Genomic DNA, 11,381 nt, shown 5'->3' with positions numbered 1-11,381 from the left:
TTCTCTTTTGCAATCTGATAAAGTGTCTTTGGACTGTGAAACAAGACTTGGTGAGGTATCATACCCATCCATGCCAAAGATATACAAGGAACACAAACTAATTGCATGTTCCGACGCGCCCACACGCCAAGACGCAAACAATAACATGCACTTTGACGAGTTTTTTTTTTACTATGGAAGAGGAGGGCAGAATGGAAAAGTTATTGGTTTCTTTAATAAAAACGGCAAACAGAGCAATTTCACGATTACGTCATACCAATTATCCGATGACAATGTCGGATAAAGAGCAACTGGCGTTGGAAAAGGGGCCAGTTTGCTGGGTTTGTAGGGGTGTCCTTTCCCCAAAAGACGCGATGCAGGACCACAATCACCTTATTGACCCCAATTCAACGGGACAAAGTAACTTTCGGGGGTGGGCTCATAATTCGTGTAATTTAAAAATTAAACAACAACTTTTTCTACCGGTTTTTATACATAACTCTAACTACGATCTGAAGTTTGTGCTACCTGCATTGGCACATCTTCAAAGAAATGGAACACTGGATGATGATGATGATGATGATGATGTATGGGTGATAAACAGCTTTACGTACAAAATCATAACTAAATCTGCAGAGAAGTTGCTTGTTTTGGAATTTATGTGGAAATTTGTTGAAGCCGGCGTTGAGTACACGAATAAAATTCGCTTTTTATATTCATAGAGTTTTTTCCCCAAATCATTGAGCGAATTAATTCATGTGCAGAAAAAAGATGACGGCTGCAATGCTTTCCCCCTTCTCAAGCAACAACGCCCAAATGATTTATATGAGTTGTTAACGGTCAAGGGCATCTATCCTTATGACTATTATTGTTCCATTTTGAGATTCGCCGAGGAAGCTATTCCCGGTATTGAATCGTTTTACGACAGTCTTCACGATCGTAGTTGCACCCCCAAGGAATACAGTTTTGCTAAAAAAGTTTGGGCAGAGGGGAGGTGTAAAAATGTATTTGAATACCGCAGACTGTATTTGTCGAGTGACGTGTTAACTTTTTTAGACATTATGTGTAAAAATACGTATAAAATCTATGAGGAGTTTAATCTTGATTTGTGATATTATTATTCTTCGCCTCATCTAGTGATAGACCTCATCCTGAAAATTAGTGGGGAAAAAATTGGGCTAATCACTGACATTGATCAGCACCTGTTCATCAAAAGGTCAATGAGGGGGGGTTTTGTTTTTCACGGAGACTGTATCTTGGAAACCGATCCAACGGGAGAGAAGACGGGGACAAAATCAAATGCAGTTTTCCTCGATATGAATTCTCTCTACCCCTCGGCCATGTCCCATTATGCACTACCTTGCGGCGACTATAAATGGCTCAATGACCCTCAAGCTCCCCATTTCCCCAACATTGGCGACGACAGTGTTGAGGAGAATGGACCTGTTGGATGGTTTTTTGAAATTGATGGAGAGATACCAGTCGAGCTTCACGATTCAGTAAAGTATTTTGTTTTACAGTGCATCAATAGACCTGTGACTAAAGACTCTTTGAGTCATCGCAATAGGCGTTTAGTCAAGGTATACGGATTGAATTGGGCACCTTCAAAACAAAAACTTATTGCTGACCTTCTGCCGAAAAAAAACATATTTGTAAACCATGTAGAGTGAAATTGTATGTTCAACAATGGTTTCAACGTCACGAAGGTTCACCAAGCACTCGAATGTAGTCAAAAACCCTAGTTGAAAACGTTTTTTGAAACCTTCGTCATCAAAAATTTCGCCGACAAGAATAAAGGCGAAATAGCTCTATAGAAACTCATATTGAAGTTGGCTTTTGGTCCACTTTGGTTGATTTTCCATACTTAAACTAGTGGCGATGTTGCGAACGATTAGAAACACTGGACACGAATTATTGTAGATCCCAATTATACTTACTTTACAATCCTTGGCCCGGACATGGTACTTTTGAATAGGAAAAAAAGACGCATTGTCCTGAATAAAAATATTTCTGCAGGCAGTGCTATCTTGGAAATCTCAAAAAAGCTCATGTTGGAATTCTACTACAATGTGGCTAGGGTACGGTGGCCGGAAAAGGGGCAAGTAGAGGTCTGCTACGGTGACACGGATTCTCTACTGCTAAAAGTTAAAACACCAAATCTAATTGATGATTTGGCGCACGGTGAAATTATCAGTTCACGAATGGACTACACCCATTGGAGTGGTGATCTTTACACTGAGCTAGTAAAACGTCGGGCGCCCAATCAGCTTTTATTTTTTAAATCTGAAACGGGAAGCGACTTGATTTCCCGTGGTATGTTGGTAGGTCCGAAGGTGTACTTTATACAGACATACGACGAGGAAATCAAAAAACGTTGCAAAGGAGTAACCATGCGCTATGTGGACAAGAATTTCGACATGAACATTTATAGGAATTGTATTGTTGAAAATACAATTCCACGAGCCAAATTGTTGGCAATTCGTTCATTAAACTACAGGAACTATACTGTAAATGTAGAGAAAATAACCATGAGTACCATTTCCGACAAGATTTATGTTTGTCAAGATGGTGTGACCACCCTCCCCCTTGGACACTATTTAACTTCAGACCGGATCGAATGTACTGCCCACAGGGAAAGTCTCGGTTTAAATAAAGTCCTGTAACTAATTTCCTAAAAAAATTTTTTGGGGGGGGGCCTCGTGGCCTTTGGGGGGGGGGGGCCTCGCGGCCCGGGGGGGGGGGCCGCCGCCGCCAGCGCGGGGGGCGCACCGTCACCAAAGTTATCTTTTTTTTTTTTTTGGACTTAGAGCAGATTTTTTTTTTTTCAAGTGCCATCTCTAATTTAATGTTTTTTTTTCTCTATAAACAAAAAAAAAATGTGTTTTTTCTCTCTCTCTCTCTGTACCTATGTAAATGTTGCTGTTGTATTTTTTTATTATAAATAAATTAAAAAAAAAAAAAGTGTATTTTTTCAAGTGCTCTCTCTCTAATTTAATGTTTTTTTTCTCTCTATAAATAAAAAAAAAAAGTGTTTTTTTTTTTTTCTCCGTGTGTATACCTATTTAAATGTTGTTGTATTTTTTATTATAAATAAATTTAAAAAAAGTGTATTTTTTTTTTCAATGTATTGTTAATTTTTTTTTATGTGAATATAATAAAATAAAAAAATATTATTATTTATTAGTCTTTGTCTTTGTCTTTTTCTTCTTCTTGAAGAACAAAGGAGTAGTAGTCGTAGTAGGGAAAAAAATATTTAGTCATTAGACAATTAGGGTCTACAGTTAGTTGTCCAGGTGAACTGTTGAAAGGAACATGTATCAATTTAAAACACCGTTCAGATCGTTTCTGTGTGGGCCCTCAATGTCTTGCAAAACAACACTCTTAACTAAAATAATTAAAAATTGCGATAAAATGTTTGCAGAAAAGCCGAAAAAAATATACTAGTGCTATAGTATTTGGCAGGAGTCATACAATAAAATAACAGCAAGTGCGGCCACCATCACCATTTGATAGATGCAGATACAATTTATACAGGGACTTGATGTGTTTAACATTATTGAACCAAACTCTTGGCTGAATATTGTCTATCTGGCTGAATATATAGAACACTGGCCTAAGCAAATGCTGCACTTGTTCACTGTTCGCTCTCATCATGAACAGATTTGCGTTACTCTAGTTCTACACGATCTCTTTCATCAGAGCAAATGTATGAGAACACTTGCTTTGAACTGCACCTACTATATCATTTACAGAGTTGACCGTGATTATAGTTCTCTAATAACTTTCAATACAGAACACTATACAGGAGACATCAAATTTTTGATCTCAGTATACACTCAAGAAACTAATAAACCCCAGAGCTATATTCTCGTTGATATTAATCATAATACACCCGAGAATCTGATTGTAGTAACAGATGTTTTCTGATCAAAAATTACAGTATATCTCCCGGTGAATACTAAAAAGACCTATTAGTCGCTATCATGACACTGAAGAAACTACATGAAAATAGACATTTGTTTTCAGTTCTAAGCACTTCAAAACCTCCGCTTAGAAAAGCAATACTCAAACACGGTATTGAAAATGATTTCATTAATCTAATATCTGAACTTTGTTTAAATTTGACCGAGGGTAATATTCAACTACCAAAAGTAGTTAAGCAACAGGCAAAGCAACACCGATCCATTTTATGTGCAATGGCCTTTAAAAACAAAGGAAAGAATTTTCATAAGAAACGACTTCTTCAGGCGGGCAGTATCTCTTTCACATTTTTACTGCCAATAATTGCAGGACTTGTAGACAGTTTTTCATAGTAAGAATGGCAGAACAATATAAATTGACTCAAATAGAGCTCGCTCTCTCACCCGTGGAACACTTTGAGGACAATCTGAGTAAATTCCTTGACAATGAAACTATGGATGAGGATAAAAAACTGATTTTACTTCAAGATGCAATTCACGGAATGGACAGACACTATCGATCAAAGTCCACTGCTGCTGCTGCTGATCCAAAAAAAGAATCATCTTCTCAAGAATCTACTGCTGCTGCTGTTGTAACAAAATTAAACATGGATTATTTTAATTAATTTTTTTTTAAATTTGTAAATATATTGCCCCACAAATATGGTTAAAAAATAAAACGACTCCTAATCTATCTCTTGGAAAGTGGTCAATGTGAAGTTGAGAGCAATGGAAAAAGGATTATAATTCGGGTCAATATATATGATCAAATTTATTTAATGTATGAAATTTTTACAAATCGTACATGATATTTATCTTTTGATACTCATCGGTAAAAAATTACAAATACAATGAACGTCCCCAAAAGTCTCATTGTCCCTACGCCACTTCTATGAAATCTAAATGAGCAAGCATCATCCTCATCACCAATATTAAAATATGAACTTGAAGAAGAAGAAGATTTTAAATCAATTTTGGAAAATAATAGCACACCACTGATAGCTAGACAAAAGCGAAGACGTATCAAGTCAACGTCCCCACCACCAGCAGCAGCCAGTATACAAAAGGGTAGCGGACCTTACACAACGTGTTTACGTTCAAAATGGCTGAAGTTCTGAAAGGTGTTTATGAAAATATTGGCGAGGCGGGGAGTTTAAGTTCCCCCACACCTCTTTCCACAGTCACGGGTGTTCGCACTAAAATTTTACAAGACTATCTACAAAATGAACCAAGTTACACTCTGCATCGGAATCATAGACTTCGTGCCAATCAATATCGACAAACTAAATCCTTTTAACCACTGGATACAATGCAAGCAGATATATCGACTCTAGACGAGCTTCAAAGATGTCACAATATGCAGTAAAAGAACAGTCTGGTTGCAATCAGTGTCTATAGTCACTATGCCCATGCCCTTCTATAGCAATCGAAGAGAGGTGTTGAAGTTGCTCAGGCCATTGAAAGTATTCACCAACAGGATTCAAATAAAAAAATTCAAACGGATCGCGGTAGTGAATTTGTTAATCCTCATGTTGCAAAAGTACTAGAGAAGTATAGTACACTGCTCTATCATACGCACAGTCCTATAAAGGCTGCATTGGCCGAACGATTGATAAGAACTATTCGACTTTTAATTTCAAGATATTGTACATTGAAAAATACGCCGGCTTTTATTCATGATCTAGATAAAATCATGTTGATTTATAATCAACGACCTCATCAATCATTGTCCAACTCTACACCAACTGACGTTCATCATTCGGATCATAATACAACTGACACCTTTTTTAAACAATATTCCAATGAATCAAAAGTCAAGAAGAAGAAGAAAAATGAATTACATGTTGGTGATACGGTTCGAATTAATAGAACAACTAATGTTTTAGAAAAGGGGAATTACTTGTGGTCCTCTGAACTTTTTATAGTATCAAAAATCATAGACACTAAACCCATAACTTATCGCCTGCTTGATACCAAAGATGAAGAGATTCTCGGTGGCTTTTATGACTATGAATTTCAAAAAGTTAAAAATGCTAGTGAAATCTATCAAATTGAAAAGATATTAAAGACACGTACTCGCGAGGGTAAGAAACAGTTACTTGTTCGCTGGCTAGGATACAACTCGGATTTTGATTCTTGGATTGGTGTTGAAGATATTGACAATGCCCCATGATTTCTATGTAACAGTCATGTCCAAAGTGTTTGTTCTTCTCTGCACCAGCTTGAATACAATAAGAGATTTCTGAACAAAAATCTCCACTACCGTGACATTTGACGGCGCGTATGAAGTGGGTCTTGTTGACTCCATTCTCCAACAAAAATATGACATCCTGAGACAGGATCGTAAATATGAAATAAAAATAAGAACGTTTGAATTCGGTGATGAAGGTGCAATGGCAACTTTTGACTCTAATCAGTACCCTATTGCCAACATCTCCTACAGGGACTACAATCCCATGCATGAACTGTGTCGAGTTATCAACAAAAAAATTGCAAGTCGAAAAAAAGGCGGTTTCACTTTCAATTACTCGACGGAACAAAGGAGAATTTATATTACCAATCCATTTGAGAATGAAAGAATTTTCCTCAATGAGAATTTACGTGAGGTTCTTGGTTTTAAAAAACGTATTATTAAGACAGAATATTTCAGTGGTATTGACCATGTTATCTATGCAGACTATGCACCCAGCTTCTCCACGGACACTTTTATATTTCTCTACGCTTCATTTGTGGAAACATCTCGGGTTGGTAATTCAAATGTTCCCCTCCTACGAGTTCTTGAACGAAAAACCAATCAAGAACATGTTCACCACTACAATATAAAGCATCTTCAGTATATTCCCGTAAACACTTCCTATCTGGAACTCTGTCAGTTAACACTAAGAACTGAATTAGGTTATCCAATAGCAATTTCAAAAGGATTAGCAGTTATTACATGTCATTTTCGACCCATGGTCAACGACAACGACGGTACAATAACCTAAGCAATGAACACTAGAAGAACTCCATTTGTCTGTCCCGATATTGACTGTTATGTTGGTGCTTTGAGTCCACGTCAAATAGGCAATGGAGTGGACTACTACAAGGGGCGTACTACAATGTCTGGCTATGGTCTTGGTAGCTGGTTTGCTAGGCTATATAGTTCTGCACTACCACTTGACGGATAATATCTTGTACCTGCTGCATCGAATTTTGCTGTCTCCACACTACAGGACTGGGGGTCGGGCAAGAATTTAAAGGAGAGTTTTAAGGAAAATATTAGATCTTCATCAAGAGCCATTGGTGAACAATTAAAATCTCGACAAAATGGGGAAGGGTTGAAAAGGATGCGTTCGCGTCATTCACTCATCAGTCTCCACCCAGGAAGGAAGCAAAGGAGATCAACAAGGACTTTGAGAAATAAAACAACGACGGCCAATAAGCAGCAGCAGCAGCACAAGAAGAGAAAGAAAAAGATTGTTAGATCAAAGAAGGATTTCTTCTCTTAAGATGACTTATCTCCCCCACAAGGAATAATATCCATCAATCAGTTCCTCATTGAATCTATTCAACGCTGAAAATGTTGATGTCAGTGTCAAGTATGGCTACTATGAACAATTTCACCCTCAACAACCCCTCTCGGAAAATATACACTTTCAAATATTTTCCAATGAAGACGATTTCATTGATTTGTCGTCAACATTTATTTATTTAAATGTTGTGGTGAAGAAAAAGTCAGATAATACAACTCCAAATGCCGGCGATGGTCTCTCCTACGATAACTGTATTCTACACAACCTATTCAAGCAAATTAATGTATTTATTAATGGAACATTGGTGAGCACTAGCAATAATTTATCCACAAGCTACATACAATTTATGATGATGACGCCAAAGGCTTACAAGGAGTTGAGAGGACAATCATTGGGCTATGAATATCAAACAGGTGTTGATACTGACGGTGAGTTGACTACTGCAGTGACCCAGGAGTATCATCTAGTTGGAAAATTAAATCATGAGATATTCAATATATCCCAATGGCTACCCCCCAATGTCAAAATTGACATAAAGTTACAGATGGCCCCATCGAATTTCATTTTGAGAAAAACACTTCCTGCAGCAACCGATGCAAATGTTATTATCACATCGACAATTCTCCACGTCCGAAAACAACAAGTTATGAACTGTTGCATTGGCAGTGGAAAAGCTAAGAGCCAATGGTAACAACATTAAACTTCTTGTCCCCCATACGATCACCAATCAACGTCACATTGCACACCGGTTCTCGTAGCTATAGCGATTCATCATTTATCAATGGAGAAATCCCATCAAAATTGTCTTTGGCCTTTGTGAAGAGTGGCAGTGCCGTTGGGTCCTGGACTGAATCCTCCCACGATTTTAATTTTTTTGATCTATCTAGCCTCGTTTGCAAAGTGAATGGTATTCCACTGTAAACTCTATCATTTGACAAACAAATTCTATAGAAATCTGTACGAGTTGACCATGCGATCCCTGGATCATGACTCTCAACTATTTGAAAGTGGAATAACCGATTCAATCTTTTCAAAAAATCACAGGGTTATTGTTTTGGATTTGTCAGGCACGCAAGATGTGACCATAGTAAGAACTGGGAATGTACCTTTAGAGTGTGCATTTGCCGATGCTCTGACTGAGAGTATCACGCTAATATCACTGAGTCAATTTGAAACCTATTGGGAAATCATATCCAACGGCAGTGTTCTACTAGACCCTGCACCATGAACACAAACCAATTAATCAACGTATTTAGTATGGATCCATACATGTCCCAGTACAAGTCCTATTGCATACCCTCGGACTTCATTGAAAAAATTCCAAGTGTTAAAAATACCCTAATCATTGTTAATAGCAGTCCATCGACTTTGAAGACAGGCCATTGGCTATGCATCTTTCAAACAGCGAAGAATATTGAATTTTTTGATCCTCTTGGCCTATCGTATAAATTCTACACTCCATACATCAGCAACTTTATTGAAAGCAGTGGGAAAACCATTACTCAAAATCAACGAAGAGTACAGGATTAAACGATTAAGACATGTGGCTTTCATGCACTACTCTTTTTCATGTTCAGATGTCGTGGCTACACCTACAAGCAGTTTCTCAACATCTACGTTGACTTACCTCAATTGAACGACTTTCTAGTGGATAATATAATTACAAATTTATTTAATATTTATTTTAGTGCCATAAGAATAAAATGTTCCAAAGATTAATGTTAAATTGTTTATCAATAAAAAAAATATATACATGATAAAACGACTTTTCTACTCTTTAGATTTCATTCACTACTAGGTATTTGTCGACAACAACTAGTGCAGGTAGATTATCTGAATTCACGGTGTACTGATCCTGATGTAGTGCAATGTCAGGGTCACATTTTCTACAGTAGAGTGTGACTTCACTCTTGTCATATCTCTTTGTATAGTCAATGATACTATTCGCGTTCATTCTATAAAATTCACCGGTTTCAATGTGAGTATATGAATCAGTTTCACACACAGTGCCCTCAAACGTCTACTCGCAGTCCGTCACTTCGCAATAAAATTCAGTGTGATTATAATAAAAACATAATGAGTCTTCGGAACACTGATGTATAACCTATCTCCCCTTTCTGTTCCAACATTTTAGTCGTTGACCCGTTTCCTCCTCCCAGACAAATCTAAAACCACGACGATACCAATCTCGTAGCAATAAACTAAAATCACGGTTAGGATTCTTTCCAATCATACCGGGATATGTACTCTCCCACTGCTTACATTTATCATAATAACAATTGGAGCATAGGTGGCCTCTAGGATGAGAGTCACACACCTCTTCAAGAGAGAAATTACAACCTTTAATTTGTACAGCATATCCTCTATGCAATTTACACGGGTTGCATAATCTACACTTTTCATCATACTCCTCAATCATTGTGCAATTCTCACATGATGACCAACGGACAGTTTTGTAATGACAGACGTATAATTTTTGTAAATTTTTTTCTATCTTTGTCACTCACAATAAAAAAATTAGCCATTGCTAGCAACAAAAAAAAAATTGTATGAGAGAGAGAGAGAGAGGCGACAATCATCTATTTCAAAAAATACCTTATGAAAAAAAAGTCAAACGAATCTAAAAACTATTTTTTAAAAGCATATACACAATATAATTTTTATGCGTCGTGATAAATATCTAAATAAATTGTTTAAATGCATTTCAACAACACTATCTAATTTTCAGGCAATACTCTACTCACAGGTAATCACTTTTCATTACATCAACAATCATCCCTCAAGAAAATATTTTAATTTTAATAGACAACACAAGAAAATCATCGACTAGAACTAAACGTTTTTCCATAAGAGCTAGATTCCTCATGATTCGATCTTTCTACAATCTATCCATTTCTTAGAGTCCTAACTCTCTCACAACCAACTTCAGACTAAACAGAATTTCTTTTTTCTACTCTAAAAAATATACGCTAGTCTACTATAGAAAAAGAAAAAAATATCATTGATTTAGAAACAGTTTTATTGAACATAATTACAATAATAATAATATTCACTGATGCATTTTGTTCTCATCAATATATTTCGATAGGACATCTAATGCCGACCGAAGTTTATTTATATGGAGAATATTTACTTTTCCAGCAAAACACAGCTTCTCCTCCTGCTTAAATTTGCTTAATGATATCACATATCTAGCATACATAGTGTCCCATTGAAGACATAGTCTACAGCCAGCAGTTATTTCCACAGCTACATTGGATACTTGTATATCATCGCTGCTGTCAGTTCCATCATTAATCTCCAATAGTTTAAATTCAACACTCATTTTTTTTTTTCTCCACTAAAATCCTTGCAAATAAAAAAAACTATTCTCTTTGAATTCAATTCTCTTACTAATATGAATTGTAAAGAAAACTATTCCTTTTATTCAAATCCTAATCATCAATCAAGTTATACTCGTTCCTATCGGCAAAGGTGTAATGACCGAGTGTAATGACCTGTTTACCTACCAGAAAAACCGGAAGGAACGTAAAGTGGTAGAAGTAGTACCTTGGTATATACTCATGTTAATTCTTCTGTGGGTAGCTTCCGCTGCTTTAAGTCTCTTCCGGTTTTTAAAATCCTTTTGACTAAAAGCTTCTAATCAGCTTACCTCTGGTGAAGAAAATAAAGCCAACGTTAGATTTAAAATTGTTTAAAAATATACAGTGAGTGTTTTAAAAAGTGCAAAACATCTTTAGTGTAAGGTTGTTTTGGTATTGAGGAGAGATGATGCCCCCTTCATATTCGGAATAAAATCCGTTGAAACTAATATGCAAATTGTGTTATATTTTTTGTGCATCGTATCTACAATATTATTCTATAGGTTGAGCTCCTCTTAGGGAGCCATGATTCTTTTTAATGATTTAAGAGTTTAACCTGGTGGAATTTT

Source organism: Artemia sp. Qi Xiang Cuo, chromosome 4, assembly GCF_049724085.1.
Source record: "Artemia sp. Qi Xiang Cuo chromosome 4, ASM4972408v1, whole genome shotgun sequence".
NCBI classification, from domain to species: Eukaryota; Metazoa; Arthropoda; class Branchiopoda; order Anostraca; family Artemiidae; genus Artemia; species Artemia sp. Qi Xiang Cuo.
The sequence above is the reverse complement of the archived record's forward strand: the minus strand, read 5'-3'. Positions refer to the sequence as shown.